Below are 22,351 nucleotides of genomic sequence, written 5' to 3'. Positions count from 1 at the left end.
TTTTTCCTTCTTCTTTTTTTTTCTTTTTCTTTCTTTCTTTCTTTCTTTCTTTCTTTCTTTCTTTCTTTCTTTCTTTCCTTCTTTCTTTCTTTCTCTTTCTTATTTTCTTTTCTTTTTTTGGTAAAAGCAAAATTAAATGAGATAAAAGAAAACCAAAATAATAAATAAATAATAAATTTTTCTTTTAACACTTTTTGCCTCAGGTGCATTATGATGTTTTCATATTGGGTTTCAAAAATACAGACCATTCTTTTTAGGCTGTTTCTTTGTTTTCACATATGAGATAGAAAAAGCAATACTTACCTGGCAGGGAAAATATCACTACCACAAGATAGAAAACAAAGTCACAGGACAACCCAAGTTTAACTTCAAATTTGAGATTTCTGTTCTCATGAACTTTGATCCTTCCTTCTTTCATTCTTTCTTTCCTTTCTTGAGGTAGCTGAATGCTTGTTCGGTGCCATACTGTTTGCTAAAAATTGGGCAGACAATAGTAAACAATATAGCTTTAACCCTACCAGAGCTCATGGAAAAGACAGCATTATGGAATACTCCTATGAATAAATATGTACTTGTAATATGTGCCAAGACAGATAATCAGTGGAAGCTACAAGAGTACATAATTGAAGGAGATGACCTAGTCTAGGGATCAAATAAGGTCTCTTAGACATATTTTATTTGAGATTTGAAGATTGAGAAGTTGTTAACAAGATTGAGAAGGGTGTGGGTGGGGGGTTGGGCGGTAATGATTGAAATCGCCAAGGCAGAGAGTAACATTTTAGGAACTCAGAAAACACCAATATCACTGGAAGGTGGAAGAATTTTAGCAAGCATCGTAAGCCATGTAATTCTGTTAGGAATTCTTTTGATTTCAAGTAATGGAAGGTAGTTTAATGACAGTAGTTTAAAAAACATGAGTTCAATAACAAAGATTTTAGCGGTAGACAATTAAGGACATTAAATGTTCACCCATCCATTGTTGTCATTGGAGACCCAGATTTATTGTTTTTCTTCTGTCCAGGGTCAGTGGGCTGTTTTTCATCCTCACACTCATCATCTCATGGTCATAAGACGGCTGCTGAAACCCCAGGCATCACAGCCAGATTCAAGGCAGGAAGAAGTGAAGGAAGGGTAGCAGCATCAGCTACATCCATCTGTTTCATAGGAAAAAGCAAAGGTCCTCTCGGTTCTCAGCCCATTTACAATTATACCTCACTGGTCAGAAATCTGTCACATGCCCTCTCCTAGCTGCACGTGCAAGAAAGGCTGGAGAAGTGAATATTAGCTTTTCTAGCTCGTTGGGTAAGGTGGGCAAGGGACAACCAAGATGGGGACTGATGTAAGGCTAGGTTAATAGCAATGCCTGCCTCTTGTGTCAAGGGCTTTATTCTTTGCCTTAAAACACAAAATGAGTGAAGCCATTAGGTATTGTATTCTAATTTAAAAACATATGATCACTTAAAAACACAGATCTCACAGGCTATCACAGGGAAAATTGATTGGAAGGAGAAAGAGATGATGTAAAGTGACAGAAAGATATTGATCGAGGTGACAGATAGTTGGGACTTGAACTGGGGGGGTGGTGGTGAAGACAGAGGAGGAATGCAGCGGGGAGTTCAAGAAGTTTAGGGTTGCTTTGATTATTCATAGGCTTTTTGTGTGTAGCAAATGCAATCATGTTCAAAACTATAGATTTGTCCCAAATTAGTTCATTCTCAAGGCACAATCTGACTAGCTTATTATTAAGATATGTGTTGTCCTTGAACTTAAAACTCTTCTCTGTTAGTGAAACTCTTGGGAGGTATAAAAGATGTTTGATTCCTCTGGCAAGATAAAATTACTTTCTGATCCTTTTTCCTTACAAAAGTCAAAACTGTACTTCCACTGAGTGCTGTAGAAAAAGTAGGAAACATCTCCAGGCTGACTGTATTTGCACCTCCAGGTTAATAAAATAATTGTGCTTTTGTGTTCATATCAAGGAAAGCCCAAATGCACTAGGTTAAGGATATTCTTAACGACATGAGGAAAAATTTCGGTTCCCTTAAGTAAGGCAAATCATTCTACAGGAAAAAAAAGAAATAAACGGGGAGGGGAAATTAAACCCACATCCTAACATAAATTTCAAAGAAAAATATTAGAATTTCTCAGGGTTTTCTATAACTGCTATTAGAATTCATTCCTGAGCCGAGATTTTTTATTTCAACTTTCACATTAACAGTCCAATAATAAACCCTTGATTAAAGAAAAAGAATTCTAGTGAAAGGGTTGAAATAAGCTTAATTGTAGAGGTGTGATTAGTGCCACAGTGATAGACTCCCAGGTAATGATTTCTAAAATTTTATAGGAAATGTTTAACAAGATGATTACCTGACTGTAAAATGTCTCTGTATAAGAAAATAGTCTTTGAAAGCAGCATTTGGGCCCTGTTGCACTAATACATCCATGAATGGCAACACTTCTTTTATAGTTTTGATGAATGCTGAAGTAGAAACTATATTATAATGATTTTGGACCAGAACTGTGAAAATAGCCAGCAGAATATGAACACTTTACCAGATCAATCAATTTTCATTTAAAATTCTACTTATTGTGTATGGTATCAAACTATGAAAATGTAACATTTCAAACTAGTGATTTCTGTCCTACCAAAATTGCAGTACTTATTTTAGTTTTGAAGTAGATAGGATCAGCATTAGAGACAGCATGGTGTAACCAAAAAAAAAAAGGAGCTGGAAATACCTACATACCTGCATTCTAGTATCTTTTTCTTATTCATTCAACTGCAAATATTTACACATGGCCTAAAAAGTGTAAGACATGGAAATAGAAAGACCCTAGATATTTTGAGGTATTCTTCCTAAGAAATGCTCAGGTTTCACATGACCCTGTGTTCACCTGTAATGATGAACATAGAAGTTTGTGGGAACATAGAGGAGAACTCATGTCTCATGGGTATAGACGTATGAAGGGGATAAAAGAAAGCTTCTAGGAAGCGGTGACATATGAACTAAGACTCTGAATCACCACTTTTAATGAAATGGAGCCAGTTCAAGGGGGCAAAGGACATTGGAAAACAGTGCCTTTTTAAGGGGCTCAAGTGATTTGATGCCATCAGAATGCAAGAAGTGTCAGACAATGAGATGGAACCACAACGGATCAACCCTGGCTACTTTGAGTAGGAAAAAAAAAAGAATGCTGGGAAGTATAGTATGGCTCACAAAAAGTCTTTCGTCCTTCATTAAGGAATGTGGAATTATGGGCAGCCTGGGTGGCTCAGAGATTTAGCACTCTCTTCAATCCAGGGCATGATCCTGGAGACCCGGGACTGAGTCCCACATCAGGCTCCCTGCATGGAGCCTGCTTCTCCCTCTGTCTGTGTCTCTGCCTCTCTCTCTCTCTTTCTCTCTCTCTGTCTCTTATAAATAAATAAATAAATAAATAAATAAATAAATAAATAAATAAACTAAAAATTTTTTTCTTAAAAAAAGGAATGTGGATTTAATTCTGAAGACAATAAAGAATTTTCTGGAAAATGCTGTAATCGTAGGCAGATTTGAAATAATTCATTTGCGTGACTCTGCAAAGGATGGATTTAGAGGAGGCCAGCAAGAGCCTCTTGGTGGTGGGCTGGGAGAAAGAGGTTGGAGAAGAGCCAAGAAATATCTGGGAGGTCAAACCTGCAAAAACAGAGATGACTCAAGAATATGAAGTAGAGGACTCATGGAGGCAGACCCGAGAATGGTGGCAGCAAAGCGTGTGTGATGGAGAAGGCAATGAGTGTTTAGACATGTTGAGTTTGGGGTACCTACGGGATATCCAGGTGGAGATGCCGGCAGAAAACTGGATAGAGGAGTGCACAACTCTGGGCAGAAGACTGATTAAGAAGTGCTCAGCGTGCAGCATACAAGGGGAGGAGAGCCTTCCGCTGCTGAAATTTCAATTGTTAATAATAGTTCTCAGGGAGATTGTGTGGCATGAAAGGAGCAGGAGGTCCTGCCTTAAAGGGTTCCTCGAATATCAAACAACAGAATATATGGAAAAAGACTACAGAAGAGAAGTATGGGATGATTATTCATTTAATTCAGACTCAAATCCTTAAATGATATACATTTAAAAAACTCCAAAAACTCTTACTGTAATAACATAAACATTCACTTACCAAAATATGTTTGAGGTGTGAGACAGATAGTAGGAAGAGCAGAAAATACTACTCAGAAAAATTTACAGTTCCATTGAAGATCTATCCTGACGAAATTACTGGAAAAAAAGTCATTGAGGGAAATAATACCTTATATTGGAGTAATGACGTCAACTTTTTTAAGTTGTCAGGTTTCATGTCTTCCACATGTTTTCTGGCATGGGCCTTCAAGAACAAATCAAAATAATTAGAAAAGCATCCTCTGAGGTTAAAATCCCCAGGCCATTCTTCAGGTAGAATTTGTCCGTCATAATTCTAGAACACTGTTAGATTTAAAGAACTGGAGAGGGGGAAAAAAGCTTACAATATTTTGGTAACTAAGTCCAGTAACTTTGGAAACTAGTTGCTGGACTTGGCCCTAATTATATCGAAAGGAGATGGTAGTGATTTAAGATCATTTGCTTTGCCCCATGCTCCTCGGTATTCAGTTTTAATTTCATCTCTTCTCCAAAATAAGCGATGCAAAAATCATCTTTGCTACTTTCCCAGAAATAATTTAAAGTTGGGATTTACTACTTAAATTAGGATTTCCATATGTGGATTTATCATCATTATTTACAACAGAACGAAGGGAGATGCAACACTCACTTGGGTTCCATTGTAGCTCATCAAAAGGGTTTTGTTAATTTAATATTGTTTAAAAAAAAAATGACCCTAGCCTGGTGTATAAAGGGCTTAAAACAACAGCTGGTTATTTTTTCCTCAATAAATTAATAGATATTACTAATGCCCATGATATTAAGCAACTTTTTCATTATAAGATTGTCTTCATGACTCAGTGACATTTATTTTGACTGCCCAGCATGCAAATCCCTGTATAACTTGAGAGGTCCTAAAATAGAGAGGAGACTGGACCATACTTCCCAAAATGAAAACTTTAAAAAGCCTGTTGATACACTGTGTCCCTCTGACCAAGTAGATGTTTCCATTCAGGACTTAGAGAAATTTAGAAATCACAATATATGGTCATGTAGCATGGACTCAAAAAGTATTTTTAAAAATTTCTGGCTCGCTAGATCTTGATAAATAGTTTATCATTCTCTTTTAGTACTTTTAAAGTACTGTTTTACAGAACATCTAAACATTGAGGTAATATTTGCTCAAAGCTGTTTTTCATATTTTCTTATCAATTCATTCATTCATTCATTCATTCCTTTCAACTTATTGTTTCTATATCATACATAATATATGAATATTCATACACTATAAATACATTCACATTTAATTTTTCAATTTATTCCTCCTATACAGACAGAATGGGTCATGGTGCTAAATATTTCATGATATAAGGAACGGTGAAGAGATGAGACAATAGAAAAAATGATATTAATAAATCTGAGAAAAGTACATCCCTGTTATGATTAATTAATTAAAATTAATTGAAAATTGTATCGTTTTAGTTGTATTATGTAGCTGGAAAATTACACTATATTTTATCTATTTTTTTAGTACTGTTTGTGCCTCAAAAAAAATTGTTAAATGCTTTGTTTTCCCCCATAAACCTTACATTTCTGAATTTAGGAGATTAGAGCTTAGTGCCATGCTTACTTTTCTTTTTTTTTTTATTTTAAATTTTTTTTATTTTTTTTCATGCTTACTTCTCAGAACATTCACACAAAGGCCAACACTTTCTCCACTGTTATTTAAAAGTTTATTTTCTGCAGCGTTTCGTTACCCTCATTGGCAAAAAAAGTTATTAATCTACATTGAGGAAACACTCCAGACCACCAGGAGAAAAGGACCCCAACTCCGTATTACATAGACCTGCTTTTGTTTACATTGCAGCTGTTTGGTTTCCAAATCCCCAAATCATCACACCAGTGCATGATCTTCATTGAGAGTCCACTTCTAGGCATGTAGCCACTCAATAATTAAAGATTCATTGATTATTTTAGCTCACATACTGGCCTGCCCAGACCTAAAAGTAAATCAATGTTTGGACTATAAGAAATAGATAAGACACACTTCTAGTTTTGGAATCATGGAGCAGAATTACTAGAAGTGGCGGGTTATTGTTATGTCATTCCATTCACCTAGAAACATGGAGAAAAATAAATATGCCACAAAGGTAACAGTCTAATCCCTCTCTCCCATAGGGCTTCCATCTACAAATGAGATTATAGTGTGCAGCAGGTAATATAATGCCCACACTCTATCCCCTAAGATGTTGTCCTAATCCCTGGAAGCTGTGAATATGTTATGTTACATGGCAAAGGGGGATTAAGATTACAGACAGAATTCAGGTTACTAAAAGAACTAACCTTATAATAGAGAGATTATCCTGGATTATCTTCTTGGGCCCAATTAATCACAAGAATCCTTACAAGTGGAAGAGTGGAAGGAGGCAGTAGAGAGGGAGAGGGATGTGAACACACGAGCAAAGTCTAAGAGATGCAGCATTGCTGGGGTTAAAGATGGAGGAGTAAAAAAAAAGAAAAAAAAAAAAAAAAAAAGATGGAGGAGTAAGGCCAGGAGCCAAAGAATGTGAGTCGTCTCTAGAAACTAGAAAAGGCAAGGAAACAGATTGTCCCCTAGAAGCCTCCAAAGGGAATGCACATGTGCTAAGACCTCGATTTTAGCCCAAGAAGACCTGTATTTGACTTCTTACCTGCCTAATTGCACAGGGATGAATTTGTATTGTTTCAAGCCACTAAGTTTGTGCAAATTTAGTGGTAGCAGGCGGAAATGATGGATAGAGGTTACCATTATACAACTTTCTAAAACTAAGTCTATGGAGTGAAATATTTGGAAATTGGAAGATGAGGAAGCTGCTGTAGCCTAGATAATTTCTAAAACCCTTCTCATTTTGAAATTCCAGTTTCTTCCCATTAGAACATACGCAGCTGCAACTATGTTGGCCCCAAGTCACACCCTAACAGGGCATACTTAAGAGTCTCCTCTCTCTTTTACTTCTTTCCAACAATGTCTGTTCTCCATTCTCTCCATCCATTTGCTTCATCAGGCTTCTACACCCAGGAAAGATATTTGGGAAAAGTATGTTATTTACATACAGTACTCACCAACTGTTTATTATCAACTTAAACTTTCTAGCAAACACACTTCTTTATTGGCTAGCTGTTGGACCTATCTGTTAGGACGGGGTGGATTTCTCATCAAGATTGATGGGGCCAGTATCTGTAAGAGCAGGTGATGAAGTCACTAAATAGAAATCCTTATAATCGCTAAAGGCCAAAGTGACCTGGGGAAGAGATTTTTCTTTCCGGCACAAGCCCTTGACATGGTCACTCTCACTCTCCCACAATATTTGTTGGCCATATTACCAAAGGAAATAGCTAAACTGAAAAGCATAGGAAGACACAAGCTGCAGCAGTAGGTGAATTTCTACGTAACTTGTCAAAACGTAATTTGGGGTGTGTCCCGGGTATCCTAGAAAATCCAGAATGGAGTCATCACATCTTCCTAGAATACCTTTCTCAAAGGTAATTGGTTTTCAATTTGAATGCTTATATTTTTAAAAGAACAGCTCTTAAAAAAAAAAAAAAAAAAAAAAAGAAGAACAGCTCTTAAGTAGGCTCACCACAAGAAAGCAACGGGAGCTACGTGGCCTGTTGCAGGCCTCATGCTATGGTGGTGATCAGTAAGAGTATCAAACCAACATGTCGTACACCTGAAATTCACACAATGTCATACGTCAGTTATATCTCAATAAAGCTGCAAAAAAAACTTCAAATTTAAAAAAAAGTTTAAAAATTTCTCCTATATTGTTATTGATTTTTCTTTTTTACCAAGTCTACCAACTAGAGCATTCAGCTGGTAAGAATTATTTTTGCCTGAATTAAATATGGAGGGATAACTCAGGCCCATTTCAGGTTCAACAAACATCTTGAACTATTTTTCAGACATTTGGGATTTGGCAAACAAACATTTCAGTCAGTAATTTTTTGCTTAATTTTTAAACCCTTGTGTTTTTGAAGGGGAATTTAATCCGTATGGTTCTGATTCATTTACCATTAACTGATCGGGCCAGGTTTTTTTGTTGTTGTTGTTGCTATTTTTTGGTGGGGGAGATGTTTAAGGGTTACTTTCAGAGACTTTGACAAATTTCTTGAAAAAAATAGGAAAGCTTCCTTCTGCCAGGGAGGAAATCAAGTGTCAAAAGGAGTTGAAAGAAGTTCTAGATTCATGTTAGCAATGCAGCCTGACTCAAAAAAGAGAAATAATTTTTTTCTCCCAATTTTACTGGTAAGGATGAAAGGCTTTATGAATTTAGGATCACAGATATGAGTTGGTGCTCATGGAATTTGGATTTACTTACCATTCTGGGCGCTGGTCTCCAGTGAGTTTGAGATAAAAAGGTAACTCCTCCAAGAGAAAAGAGGAGCCAAAGAGAAATGCTTTTAGCAGCTCAGAAAAGGATTATGTATGATTAGACAGCAAAGAGAAAGAGAAAATGAGTGGGCAGGAGAGAAAAACAGAAAGAAGAAAAAGAGAAGGAAATTTCTTAAAAAAAAAGTTAAATAATACACAACTTCCTTTTTGTTTCTAGAGGATCCTTGATTATAGCCTTACGGCTGCATGGACACAAATGGCTAATCACTGAGACTGCTCTCTGACCCTTGATAAATTTGGAATAGACAGATTCAACCTCAAATAGGGTAGCCACTTGTAATGAACTTAAAACCTTTTTTTTTTTTTTTAAGTGGAGCAATCAACATCACTTGCTCTATTTGCTTTCTTTCCTCAATATGTTGATTTATTTGTTACAAAGCACCATTAATCACACTTTCTCAATTTGACTTTTGTTTTTCTCTGAAGTTTTTGCACTCTTTACGTTACTTCAGAAGCAAGAATTGATAGTTTGAAAGAAAAGGTGTTGTATTGTTTAATAGTTTATATAGGTTGTATCTTATGTACAAAGTTTTATACAGGGATGTGCGCATGTGTGTGCACCCCACTCACAAAATTCTTGGCATCAAACCATTTCTTTTTAGACCTTTGGTCTTTCTATTGTTAATATTGCTTTAATATTCTATCATTAATATTTCAATTGAATATAAAAATGCCATTCGTAGGACATAAAAAGTTTTATAGAAGTGTACGACTAAATTCTGGGGCACTGGGTGGCTCAGTTGGTTAAGCATTTGCCTTTAGCTCAGCCCCCCTCCCCCCACTTTGGGCTCACTTTTCAGCGGGAAGCCTGCTTTTCCCTCTCCCTCCTCCTTGACCACTTGTTCTCTCTCTCAGGCTCACTTTGTCTCTCCAACAAATAAATAAAATCTTAAAAAAAAAAAAAAGTGTAAAAAAAGAGAAGTGTATGACTAAATTCTATTACCCATTTAACATTTTCCGAACATATTCTATGTGTGCAGCGTCATGATGAAGAATAAATATACTAGAGCATAGGGTAGGTTCCTAAGCTTAAGTGTTGAACAGAATACAATTTTAGAAAATAAAGACTAATACGATATTAAGTCCCAGTTTACAGTTTTTAACCGAAATAAGAACACTTTTATTTTTATATAAGGGAACTGCCTTAGAAGTATCCTTCAATTTTATATTTAGAAAACTTTTAAATTAGGATTTGTAAAAAATTATCAAGCTCTACAGTTCAATAGCTCTGGATCCCAGTATCTCAGGAAGCTTGTCTCAGTTTACATCAAACTATTTTAAATCATACCTTCCAGTGAGATGCCAACCGTACTGTGTCAGTCAATCTCTGAGCAGGCCTGGCATTTCATAAGAGTGACAAGTCGACTGTGAAAATGACAGAGGGGAAAATCATGAACAATTGTTTTAATGCCCAAAAGCTGCCTATGGTGTTCAATGTCTCTAAGATTTTTTGTCCCAATTAAGAATTTTGAAATGAAATACTTGATACGTAGAAAAGATTTAGATTTCACAAATCACCCGAGAGAAGAATGGCCTTATTTTTCTGCATCTCAGGGTAGCTTGCTTGAATTTAACACACACCGAGCTGCCAGCCGACAGGATCATTCCTATAAAGCATCTGTGTTCACCTTCCCTTAAAAATGGGACTATGGCTCTTTCTAGAAGAAACAGTTAAGTGTTAACTGGGGATAAGTGATCAGGAAAGTAAATAGACAAGCTACTTCCTTATTTAAAATTCACGTGGATCTTCAAAATGGATCAACATTGTTAGGATTTCCTAATGAGGTACGAGATAGAGTCATAGAAAAAATATCTTTGTAAAAAAAATAAAATAATATGTCTTGTTTCCAAGAGTTAGAAGAAATTTGATAGGTTTACAAGTTTTTTTCCCTCCACAAAATTATTCATTTTATTTATGCTTAAGCCTTCTCATATAATCCCCTGAGGTGTTGCAAGTTTGGATGAGGGTCAGGTATCTTGAATTTTTAGGTGTTTTATTCTTAAAGTTATAAATGGAGTTCATGCTTAAGAACATCAGCAATACAGATGTGATAGCCTTCCAACCACTCAACTGATGTAACCAATCTCAACAATCTGATACTCGCTCTTTTATATTTTTTCACATGCATATAAAATCGTAGACACACCAACAGACGCATAAAGATTTCACCTTTAGGAAAAAAATAGGTCACATTATAACTTCTGCTATTCAACTTCTTTTAAAAAATTAGTATGAGCTTTCTAGACCTTGCAAATATCTGGGTGACATTACACGGTGTGGATATATACTTTGTTCAACCATTCTCCATTAACAGGTACCAAGGTCATTTCCAGTTGTTCGCTGCTACCAGTTCTGCTGTAATAAACATCCTTATGTTATTACGTTTTTATTTCAGTAGACTCAATTTCTAGAACTGGGAGTTCCTAGAATTGTAAAGTTTTGTTGGGAAGGGCCAAGGAGGCTGAGAGTGAGTCAGTATTCAGAGCATGAAAAGAGTCCCGGCAGAGTAATAGAGAGCAAATCAGATAAGTAGGCAAAAGCCATGACTGTTGGCTTGGCGACCACAGGAAAGAATTTTAACAGGAAGGCCACCATGCATTGCTGGGTAGAAAGGTGTCTGAAGCAGAGTAGAACTGACTTCATGGAACCGCAACCCTAGCAAATCTTTGTTTGTTTTATTGAGAAATAGCTGCCATAGAACACTGTGGAAGTTTAAGGCGTACTGTGCATTCATACATTCCCCTATCGCAATAGGATCACCACCCTATTGTCAGCTAACACTTTTACCACATCACATAATTATCATCTCTTCTTTGTGGTAAGAACAGTTAAGATCTAGCCTCTTAGTGACTTTGCAATATATAATAGAATATTGTATTTGTCTTATTCTAGCTTTAGCGAGCACAACTGTCTCAGGAACAAGATGTGCCCGAACATGTAAGGTCGTATTCGTCAGTCCCTTAACAGGAGGGCAAAGCGAGGGAGGACGAAGCACAGACTGCTCTGGCCACACAGAGCACATTTTCTGCAGGACTCCTAGGCAGGTCCCTGAAGACGCAGAGTGGAGCTATAAAGAGAAAATTCTGCTGTGATGCAAAGGGATCAACTATTTTTGCTCCCACCATTGGGGTGAAACCAGGACAAATGGCAATCCCATTTTCCTGTTTACAAAATATCTCACTTCCTCAGATTCTATTTAAGCATTATGGCTATCTATAGAAGTGGAAACACAGCTGAAGCCAAAGAGGTCTGGCCCTATTTCCCGTGGGCCCTTGCGCTGCCGGGTGGGATCTGAGAACAGGCATGAGCCTGCTATCCGCAGCAATGCACTTGGCCACACTATCATGAAGCCCGTCAAAACACCCAGAGGCCTTGGGGTCAGGAAGAGCTATCACGTGTCCTTTCTTATGGGTACACGAGGTCCCTAGAGCGCTGCTCCAGTTCTTATTTTAATTATTTCCAATTCTCAGAGGTTCTTCACTATTCGTGATGATGCCATTGTTAAGGAGCTACATGTTTCTGTATGAATCACACGTAGGACTCAACCCATCACTATATACTTATTGACTCCTGCCGTGTGCCACAAGCACCATGTTGTGGAGGATCCAAAGCGTAGCAAAAAATATTTATTTTTCTATGTATTTCTCTTTTCTCTCCTTCCATTCTGTCTCACTCCTTCCTCTCTCTCACTCTCTTTCTCTCTCTCTGTCTGTCTGTCTCTATCTCTTGCATTTTGGTTAATACAGAAACATTTCAAATAATTAAGAGCATCTAGAATTGTTCATTTCTTTTTCCGATGAGCTAAAAATAGACAAATAGACAGTGATTCTTAACTTTTTTTTCCATTCCTTTACTTTTTTCTTTTTTTAAAACTTTTCTTTTAATCTTGCAACTTTGTATATGGTTATGTGATATTCTGGAGGGCTTGAATTTACTACTGAAACTATATTTTTTCTTTAATTATAGAGTAAGCCCATTTTGTTCATATGTGCTGGCCAATATGCACCAATATTATTTGTTCAGGAAAGTTAATAATTTGGCTAAACATTGTGTGTGCACGTGTGTGTAGAAATAAAAGGCACTCTAGAGCATTATTGAGAAATCTCTCAGAAAATGGTGCCAGAGGAGTACAAATGGAGGAAGAGACCTGCTTGGGACCACTTTAGGGAAAGTATCCTACTTTGAAGAGAGAGATGAGATCATGGCGGGTACTCTCCCTCAATACTGCCCTCTTTAGCTGCACGCTTACTTACATGCCCACAATTCATCTCCTTCCTTTTAGTCTTAGAGAGTAGAGTGGTCTTTCCTTTCCCATTGATGCACTGAGTCAAGTGCCTTCTTTTATGATTTCCTCCATCAATTATCTTCTCTATCCTGGACCTTCAGCGCCATGTCTCTGTTAGAGAAACATAATAGCTTAAATACATAAGCAACAAAGGAATATCTTGTGTCCTGAATAGAGATCCTCCCGTGACCACACTCTGTTCTTGTATCAGCCTCTCTCTCCTCTTCCCTGTCATTCCTATCTCTTGAATGTGGAATTGAGTTTTCTCTTCTTTAACCTATTCACCTCTTCGTAGACTGAGGTCTGGCTTTTCCTGCCTCTAGCCCACTGAATTGGATAGATTCTTCTGTTGCATCTGACAAGGTTCATTACTCCCTCTGTCTTGACACTTCCCACTCTAGGTTTCCGTTATGCCACTCTGCCAACCTATCTTTAGTCAGCTACACATCTCTGAGCACTCCTTCTTGGTCTTTTCCATGAATTTCACTGTTACTGTTTATATCCTAAGAGTTGATATTCCTCAAGTTTCCATCATCAACTCACATTTCTTCCACTTTCTGCTGTTCCATGGGCAAATCCACTTACTGATGCTGCCTGACACCAGAAGTGGTAGTAAACTCCAGGGGTCCTGGTGGTGTTATGTCAATAATGCTTCAGTTCCCTCTCTAGCTCTAAAATGGTCCAGATCCTTCTGATCCCCTCTAACTCATTGTCCTACAGGAATTTTTAGTTCCGTGCACTTCCCAAAATCCTTTGGAGCAATTCAGAACATCAATAAATAACTCAAAGGGAAATGCCCAATGCCAAATTCATCACTTTCCCCTCCTTGAACCTCTTCCTGACTCAAGAGTATACCATGGACTTAGTCAGTTAAAATGGAAATTGGTAGAAATTGGAGAGGAGAAAGAGAGAAAGGGCGAATGGAAAGAGAGAAAAAAATACAATTTGAGTCTCTTGAATCTCTCTTTTCCCTTGGATCTCAGATCCAAGTAATCACCAAGTGCTGTGTGCTTTACTTCCTAAATCTTGAGTCAGTTTCTCCATCCCTGTAACTACTTATACTTCTTTAATGGAAGCCCTAGATTATTATACTGGTCTCCCAGGCTCTAAGTCTACATGCTCAAACTCATCCTTATACAATGGACAAAGGAATGCATCCAAATTCTATTCTGATCTCATCATTTTCCTAACAAAATTTGCCAGTGGTTCCATGTCATTTGGTTTATTTCTCTGCCTTTTTCTTACACAACCATTTACCTCAGGCTTTGCTTTTCTACAATATTGAATTCTTTGTAACTCTACTCATTTGCTGTGCTGTTCATCCACTGATGTCTTTGTTCAAGATGACCTCTCTGCTTGGAGGATCCCTATTCCCTTCACCTGACTAACTCTTTCTAATCCTTCAAAACTCTTCTTGAGAGTAACCTCTTCCAAGAAGCCTTCCTTGTCTCTACCCCTGCCTCTAATTGTGTTGAGTAACCCTCTAATTCCATAGTAACCTCTGTATGTCTTCCCTGAATTTGTCATTTTATGTTGCAATTACTTATGTCTGTCATTGAGTGAGAACACCATACTTTGTGTATTTATTTTAACCCCAGCACTCAATTTGGTGCCTATCCTAGAACAAGTGCAAGATAACTAATTTTGTCCAGTTAGGGCTTAACTTGAGTCTTAACTTACGAGCAGGTTTCAGATAATTGAAAATAAAGGAAGAAATCCACTGGAAATTAGACTTTGAACTAAGATTCAGACACAAAGATTCCAGGCATATTTCTGGAGTCAATAAGGAGCACGTACCTCCTGGAGAGGGAAGCTTCTGTGTGTGTGTGTGTGTGTGTGTGTGTGTGTGTGTGTGTGTTGAACGTAGAGGGTGAGGAGGCATGCATCTGCCGGCAGGCTGGATGGATAGATTGGGGGAAATATGGAAGTGTCAGAATGTATTCATTTTGGACATCGTAGAAAACACAGAAACTGATTTTGAGTTAGGAAGCATGAGGAGACTGCTGTGTTAGGAAAATAATTTCAACAGTACTGGGTTAATAGATCAGGGCTGAGAGCAGGGTAAACACTTATAAAAAATTATGGGAAAAAAAATGAAAATGACCTTGGGCTAGAATAAGGCAGTGAGAATAGTGGGGAAGGAGGATATGTCAAAATATTTCCTCAAAATTACTATGGAGGCAGGTGCAAGAGCATTGTGAAGACCCAGATGAAATTTGATTTTGTTTGTTTGTTTATTTATTTATTTATTTTGTTTAATACGGTGTGTTCACTGCTTAGCGTTGAGCTTGGTATATAGTAGGTGATGAAGAAATATTTTTTTAAGTAAAAGAGTTAATGTACAAATAATGATAGAACCCTTTCACAAACATATAGTTAATCTCTTCCTTGAGAGAGAACAGGTGGAATTTTTTTTTTTTTTTTTTTTTTGGTCTGGTTTGGTTTTGTACCAAGGCACCAATGCACCAATGCACTGAGCAAAGGTCTGAGTAAAGATGTAATGATTTGATTACAGTAGTGGTCAGTAATGGTCTGATTGGGAGTAATGACAGAATGATGCGACTCTGTTATAGTTTAGGTGACTTTGATTCTCTTCCATTGGTTTCCCCAGAGTCCCAGGCCTTAGCACAATTAATGCCACTGTTTTGAAATCAGCTTTAGAACTTTGATCTCAGGCTCTAAATATGCCCTTGCTGTAAACAAGCAACACATCTAATAATAACCATATCACCTGCTCATCTAAAGGGCTTTATGTGTGTTTAATTAATAATTGAAAACAAATGTCACCATCTTTGCCTCAGTCTAGACAGGGGACAATTTTATCATCTACTTATTTTTTTTCTGCTTGAGGGATACAGAACGCTTTCAGAGAAGGTTATTAAGGATTCAGATAATTAAACTTGTATTTTTTTGCACATCAACGACAATTTATACTTGAAAACAATTAGCATGAGTTACTTGTGTGTTCAAATAATCAATTTCACAGAAAAACCTTCATAATGTGCAAAGATATATGTTCAGAAATATTAACTGTAACACTGTTAGCAATAGCGAAAGTCTAGTAATTACTTAAATATCCATCATAAATTATAGTACACATTCTAGGCAGAGTTCTAAACAATGTTTTTTTTTTTAAAAAAATTGAATAAATACATATGTACTGATGTAAGAAAAATGGCTGAGGTGCATTGTTAAATGGAAAACCTATAGAACGGAATATTTAATAGGAAAGCAATTCATGTGACCAACAAATATGGATCATGTGAGTGTATGTGCATGTATTTGCATTATACGACCAGTGAGGCTAAAATTACCCAGAAGGATTCCTAAGAAAATGTTAGTAGTTAATTCTGGGCTTGTTTCAAGCATTTTACAACGTTTTTACAATGATCACATATTAATTGACTGGAAGCAATAGACACATTACTTCTGTTATTTTCCAAGTTCTGCTGTGGCTTCTCCGCACATTTGAACTCCTAGAGTCGATGTTAAAAATACATTTTGATTTTGTCTCTTCTGTCACATGTTTTTTCCTATTTCGTGATCTCAATTTTGTTTATTTTCTACAACATTCATGTCTATTTTTTATTATATCTTCACTTCTACTATCTTTTGGCTTATTCTGTTTTTTTAGAACTTCTTCAAAAGATGTTTGTTAACTGGTTTTGAAATTTGTGTCAAGTAATCGAAGAAAAATGCCCAGTTTCCTTGTCAGGACCAGTTTGAGTTCATCTAGCAAATTTTGATACGCAATATTCTGTTCACCATTAATTCTAACATTTCCTCATTTCCATCATAGTTTCTTATTTGACCCGTTAGTTATTCGGAAGTTTTAAAGTCCCCAAATATGGGAGTTTTTAAAAATTATCTTATTTATTTAAAATTAGTCATATCGTAATCAGACAAGATGGTATTATCTCAAATTGTTTTCTTCTGTTTGGTGTTTGTTCTAATAATATGGAAGTGCTTAAAATGTTCTTTTTTCAATTAGGACAGTCTCAGTTTCTGAGAACTTTTTATTGTTTTTTTTTTTTTCTTGGTAGCATATATGTTAACTCTGTTAAAGTTCTAAATTCTTTATGATAATACATCATCAAAATGCTTTCCAAATAGTCATTCCCAACGGTCTCTTCTTTGACAGAAACAATGCCATTCTCTTGATTGCCAGATGTGAGTGCTACTAACAAGCAAAACCCGTAATTTCTAAAATAAAGATGAAATCTTTTTTTTTTAGACTTATTTATTTATTTTAAAGACAGAGAGCAGGGTGAGGGGCAGAGGAAAAGAGAGAGAGAATCTTAAGCAGGCTCCACACCCAGTGCAGAGTAAATTATTAATTAAACACACATGTCTCTGAATCATGACCTGAACCCAAACCAAGAGTCAGAGGCTCAGCCAACTGCACCACTCAGGTACCCCTAAAATAAAGAGGAAATCTTACGACACTTTTCCTCTTACAAATGATTGGTTTTGTTTATTTATCTATTTTTTATTTGTTCTATGGTACTATTTGCCAAAAGGACTTTGAGGTTATTTCCTCAGAATGTCCCCTGTGTCTAAGGCAAAGAAGAAGACTTTGATGATGATGAGAACCATGGGAGGTTTTGAAGAAGAGAAATTATATGATCAGGTCTGTGTTTACCAGAGATTATTCTGGAAACACGGAAAGATGACTGGGAAGGGATAAAGTTTAAAAATAGAGCAAGAAGTTAACCAGTTAGGAGCTGTAAAGAATATGAACTGAGAGAGTGTGGAGGGTACGAGTCTAACAATGCTGAGCACTCAAGAGACAGTGAGGCTACCCACAGAGTAGGGGCCCCCAAAATACTTTTGGAATAGTTTAACATCATAGAATTCAAAAAAGACATTAAAACTTATGGTTAAAATCCAAATTCTATTGGATTCTTTATAGTACTTAACTCTATGAATTTTTTTTAAAATGCATGTGTATTTAGTGTGGCTGTGCCATTGTATGTGCTCAGAGCTTCCAAGGATCCTAGTGAGTGACGAGATTTGTTGCTTAGGCAATTTAATGATGGTACTGGTGCCATCAACTGAGATAAGGAGCACAAGAATAAAACAGATTTTTTTGAGGGGGAGTTTAACGTGGGGATTTTAGAGGTTGAAGTGACAGAGGGCCTTCTAAGCAATCATGCCCAGTAAGATCCAGCACCTAGCAGTTGGGGCTGGTCATAGAGAGAAATAACCTGTCTTACATCTGGAGCGTGTTTACGAAGTACCTTCATGTGCATGATTGTTCAGAATGGACACAAAATAGAAAATACAATGGTAAACACAGAAAAAAGGGGAGGCTTTTTGCTTGATCATCTAATTACATCTTAAATCATTTTGATTTGATTTTTAGGTAGGGAAGGCTTTAGGATTTATAAACTGTAGTGGCTCAGCCAGTCATCTAAAAAGGTACCACTCGGGATCCCTGGTGGCTCAGTGGTTTGGCGCCTGCCTTTGGGCCAGGGCATGATCTTGGAGTCCTGAGATCGAGTCCCAGGCCGGGCTCCAGGGAGGGAGCCTGCTTCTCCCTTCTCCTGTGTCTCTGCCTCTCTCTCTCTCTCTCTGTCTATCATAAATAAATGAATAAATAAATATTTAAAAAAATAAAAATAAAAAGGTAGCACTCAGTCTCCTAGCCATCTTTGTTACGAGAAGCATGTAAGTTTTTTGCTTATGGCTCATTTTACAGTTGAAAACCACAGAAAAGGGCTTGACCAACTAACCCATGAAGCCCTCAAACTGCACAGGACCAGACACATAGTAGTTATTTAACAAATATTGAATTGAATTCAAGTTGTGAAGCAACAATGGGTTTTCACACTTCTAGACATCAGCTTTCTGGATTTTCCATGATTCCCATCATCATCAAATATAAAACTCAATTTCTTAGCAGAATATTCAAGGCCCTTCCTAAATTGGCAATAACACACCTTTCTTAGATCTTTCCTAAGTACAGGCATACCTCATTTTATTGTGCTTCATCCTCTTTTCTTATTGCATTTCTTATAAATTTATGGCTGGTGGCAACCCTGTGTCAAACAAGTTTATTGGCACCATTTTCCAAGAGCATTTGCTCACTAGGAAGTGTCATGTTATGGAAATTCTCAATTTTCAAACTTTTCCATTATTGTTATATTTGTTGTGATCTGTAATCAGTGATCTTTGATGTTGCTATTTTTTTTTATGTTGCTATTTTAATTGTTTGGGGGCACCACCAACTGCACCATATAAGATGGCAAACTTAATAAAAGTGTGTGTTTCTGACTGCTCCACTGATGAGGTGTTTCTCTTTTTCCTTCACTGCAGGTGTCCCTATTCCCTGAGACACAGCAATATTGAAATTAGGTCGATTAATAACTCTATAGTGGCCTCTAAGTGTTCAAGTGAAGAGAGGAATCAGACATCTTTCATTTTAAATCAAAAGCTAGACATGGTTAAGCTTAGTGAGGAAGGAAGGCATGCTGAAAACAGGGATAGATCGAAACCTAGGCTTCTCATGACAACAGCCAAGTTGCGAAAGCAAATGAAAAATTCTTGAAGAAAATTAAAAACGTTACTCCAGGGGCACTGGTGGCTCTGTTGGTTGGGCACCTCACTCTTGATTTGGGTCATGATCTTGGGGTTGTGAGATTGAGCCTCACATTGGGCTCCACGCTGGACAAGGGGCTTGCTTAGGATTCTTTCTCCCTCTGCCCCTTCCCCTGCTTGCACTTGCTCTCTCTCTCTCTCTTTCTCAAAAAACAAATAAAAAATAAAAGTGTTATTCCAATGAACATATGAATGATAAGAAAGTGAAACAGCCTTATTTTCGATATGGAGAAAGTTGGATTAGTCTGGACAGAAGTCAAACCAGCCACAACACTCCTTAAGCCAAAACCTAACCAGAACAGGGCCTTAACTCTCTTCAATTCGATGAAGGTGGAAGAGGTGAGGAAGCTGCAGAAGAAAAGTGTGAAGTGAACAGAGGTAGGTTCATGAGGTTTAAGGGAAGAAACCATCTCCATAACATAAAAGTACAAGGTGAAGCAGCAAGTGTCGATATAGAAGTTGCAGCACGTTTTCCAGAAGATCTAGCTCAGATTACGTAGGAGGGTGACTACTCTGAGCAGCAAATTTTCAATGTAGATAAAACAGCCCATATATTGGAAGAAGACATCATCTTGGACTTTCTCAGCTAGAGAGGAGAAGTCAATGCCTGGCTTCAAATCTTCAAAGGACAGGCTGACATTTTTGTTGGAGGCTAATACAGCTGGTGACTTGAAGTTGATACCAGTGCTCCTTGACCATTCTGAAAATCCTAGGGCCCTTAAGACATGCTACATCCACTCTGCCTGTGCTCTATAAAGGGAACAACAAAGACCATATGGCAGCACATCTGTTTACCCCCAGTTTACTGAGTATTTTAAGCCCACTCTCAAGACCTACTGCTCAGAAAAAAGGGATTTCTTTCAAAACATAACTGCTCCTGGTCATTCAAGAGTTCCAATGGAGATATGCAGTGATTAATGTTGTTTTCATACTGGCCAACACAAGGTCCATCCTGCAGCCTATCAATCAATCAAGGAGTAATTTTGACTTTCACATCTCATAAGAAGTACGTTTGGTGAGGCTATCGCTGCCTAGATAGTGATTCCCTTGGTGGACGGGAGCAAAATAAAGTGAAAAGCTTCTGGAAAGGATTCATCATTCTAAATGCCATTAAGAACATGCATGATTCATAGGAAAAGGTCAAAATATCAACATTGAACAGAAGGTTGGAAGAAGTTAATTCTAACCTAAAAAAAAAAAAAAACTGATGGAGGAGATAACTGCAGATGTGGTGGAAATAGCAAAAGAACTAAAATTATAAGTAGAGTCTGAAGATGTGACTAAATGCTGTAATTTCCTGGTGAAGATGCTATAAAGACTGCCAAAATGAGGGGCACCTGGGTGGCTCAGTGGTTGAGAGTCTGCCTTTAGCTCAGGTCATGATCCCAGAGTCTTTGGATTGAGTCCCGCGTCGGGCTCCCTGCATGGAGCCTGCTTCTCCCTTTGCCTATGTCTCTGCCTCTTTCCGTGTCTCACAAATAAATAAATAAAATCTTAATAAAAAGACTTTCAAAATGGCAACAAAGGATTTAGAGTATTATATCAATTTAGTTGACAAAGCAGCAGCAAGATCTGAGAGGACTGACCCCTATTCTGAAAGACGTTCTACTCTGAATAAAATGGTATCAACCAGCATCACATGCTATGCTATAGAGGAATGTTCATGAAAAAAAAGAGTTAATCAATGCGGCAAACTTAATTGTTGTCTTATTTGAAGAAATTGCTACGCAAACCAAGAAACAGATTCTTAACTATAGAGAGCAAGCTGATGGTTACCAGAGGGGAGGTGGGTGGGTTAAACAGGTGATGGGGATTAAGGAAAGTATCTTTGATGAGCACAGGGTGTCGTATGTAAGTGATGAATCGCTAAATCCTACATCTGAAACTAATGTTGCACTGTATGTTAACTGGTTGGAATTTAAATAAAAACTTGGAAAATGTCAAAAAAAAAAAAAAAAAGGAAAAAAGGAAAGAAAAGAAATTGCCACAGCCATTCCAACCTTCAGCAACCACCATCCTGATCAGTCAGCAGCTTTCAACATCAAGGGCAAGACCCTCCACCAGCAAAAAGATTATGACTCCTTGGAAGCTTAGATGATGGTTGGTGTTTTTAGCAATAAAGTATTTTTTAATTAAGGTACATACATTGTTCACACATAATGCTGCTGCACGCACTTAATAGACAACAGTGTAGTGTGCACGTAACTTTTGTATGCATTGGGAAGCCAAAAAATTAATTTGATTTGCTTTATTGTGATAGTTGCTCTATTTGCAGTGCTCAGGAGCTCTCTGACGTAGCCTGCACCTGTCCCCTGGTCCTCCTTATCCCCAGATCTCTAGCCAGAGTTCTCACCATATATGCTATGTAATTTCAGATCTCCTTACCTTAACTCATTGCCTTCTTTTCCTTCCCCTCTCCCCTTCCATTATGCCTGTAATCTCAATAGTGTGCTAAAATTACTTTTTTGTCTTTCAATAATTTCTCAAATGTCTCTGCTGTAGCCATTTCTAACCACCCTTGCGCTCATAGCAGGAATAATGACTCCGTCTTTGGATTTCCTACATAAGTTGGTTTATAAATACATAAAGCATTTATCACTATGCATTATGGTTAGAGCTCATTTTCTGCTAGACCTGAGTCTTTTTGAGAATAAGAACCATGTCTTACTTCTACCCTCCTCCCTTTCCCACTGTGATACAACATAACTGCTCATGGAACTGAATTAGGCGTGTTTTCTATGTGGAGTCATTGGCCTCTGGACAGGAGGGAAGCCCTAAGCACCACTCCCTTTCTAGTGGAGCCTCTTTTCCTCTACTCCCTTTCTTGTCTTCCCCAGCTCCCAGCCTCTGTTTGAGGAGAAGATGGAGTCAGAAGGAAATACTGATGGAGTCAAACGTACCAGCTTTCTGGTTGAAG

The 22,351-nt window shown here is 37.5% G+C and overlaps 1 long non-coding RNA gene across 1 annotated transcript in view; it reads right to left on the bottom strand.

The window, feature by feature from the left end:
- Window positions 1-203: 203 nt before the first annotated feature.
- The window catches only part of LOC144300161 (uncharacterized), a 37,013-nt gene continuing 14,865 nt past the window's right edge, over window positions 204-22,351 (bottom strand). Inside the window, exons 3-7 of the long non-coding RNA XR_013366755.1 lie at window positions 12,803-12,945; window positions 9,837-9,913; window positions 4,289-4,363; window positions 970-1,154; window positions 204-472 (exon numbers count right to left, since the gene is read on the bottom strand). This is a non-coding gene — a long non-coding RNA (uncharacterized LOC144300161). The remainder of the gene's footprint in view (window positions 473-969; window positions 1,155-4,288; window positions 4,364-9,836; window positions 9,914-12,802; window positions 12,946-22,351) is intronic.

Source organism: Canis aureus, chromosome 28 (assembly GCF_053574225.1).
Source record: "Canis aureus isolate CA01 chromosome 28, VMU_Caureus_v.1.0, whole genome shotgun sequence".
Taxonomy (NCBI): domain Eukaryota; kingdom Metazoa; phylum Chordata; class Mammalia; order Carnivora; family Canidae; genus Canis; species Canis aureus.
This window is presented reverse-complemented; position numbering and strand designations above follow the sequence as displayed.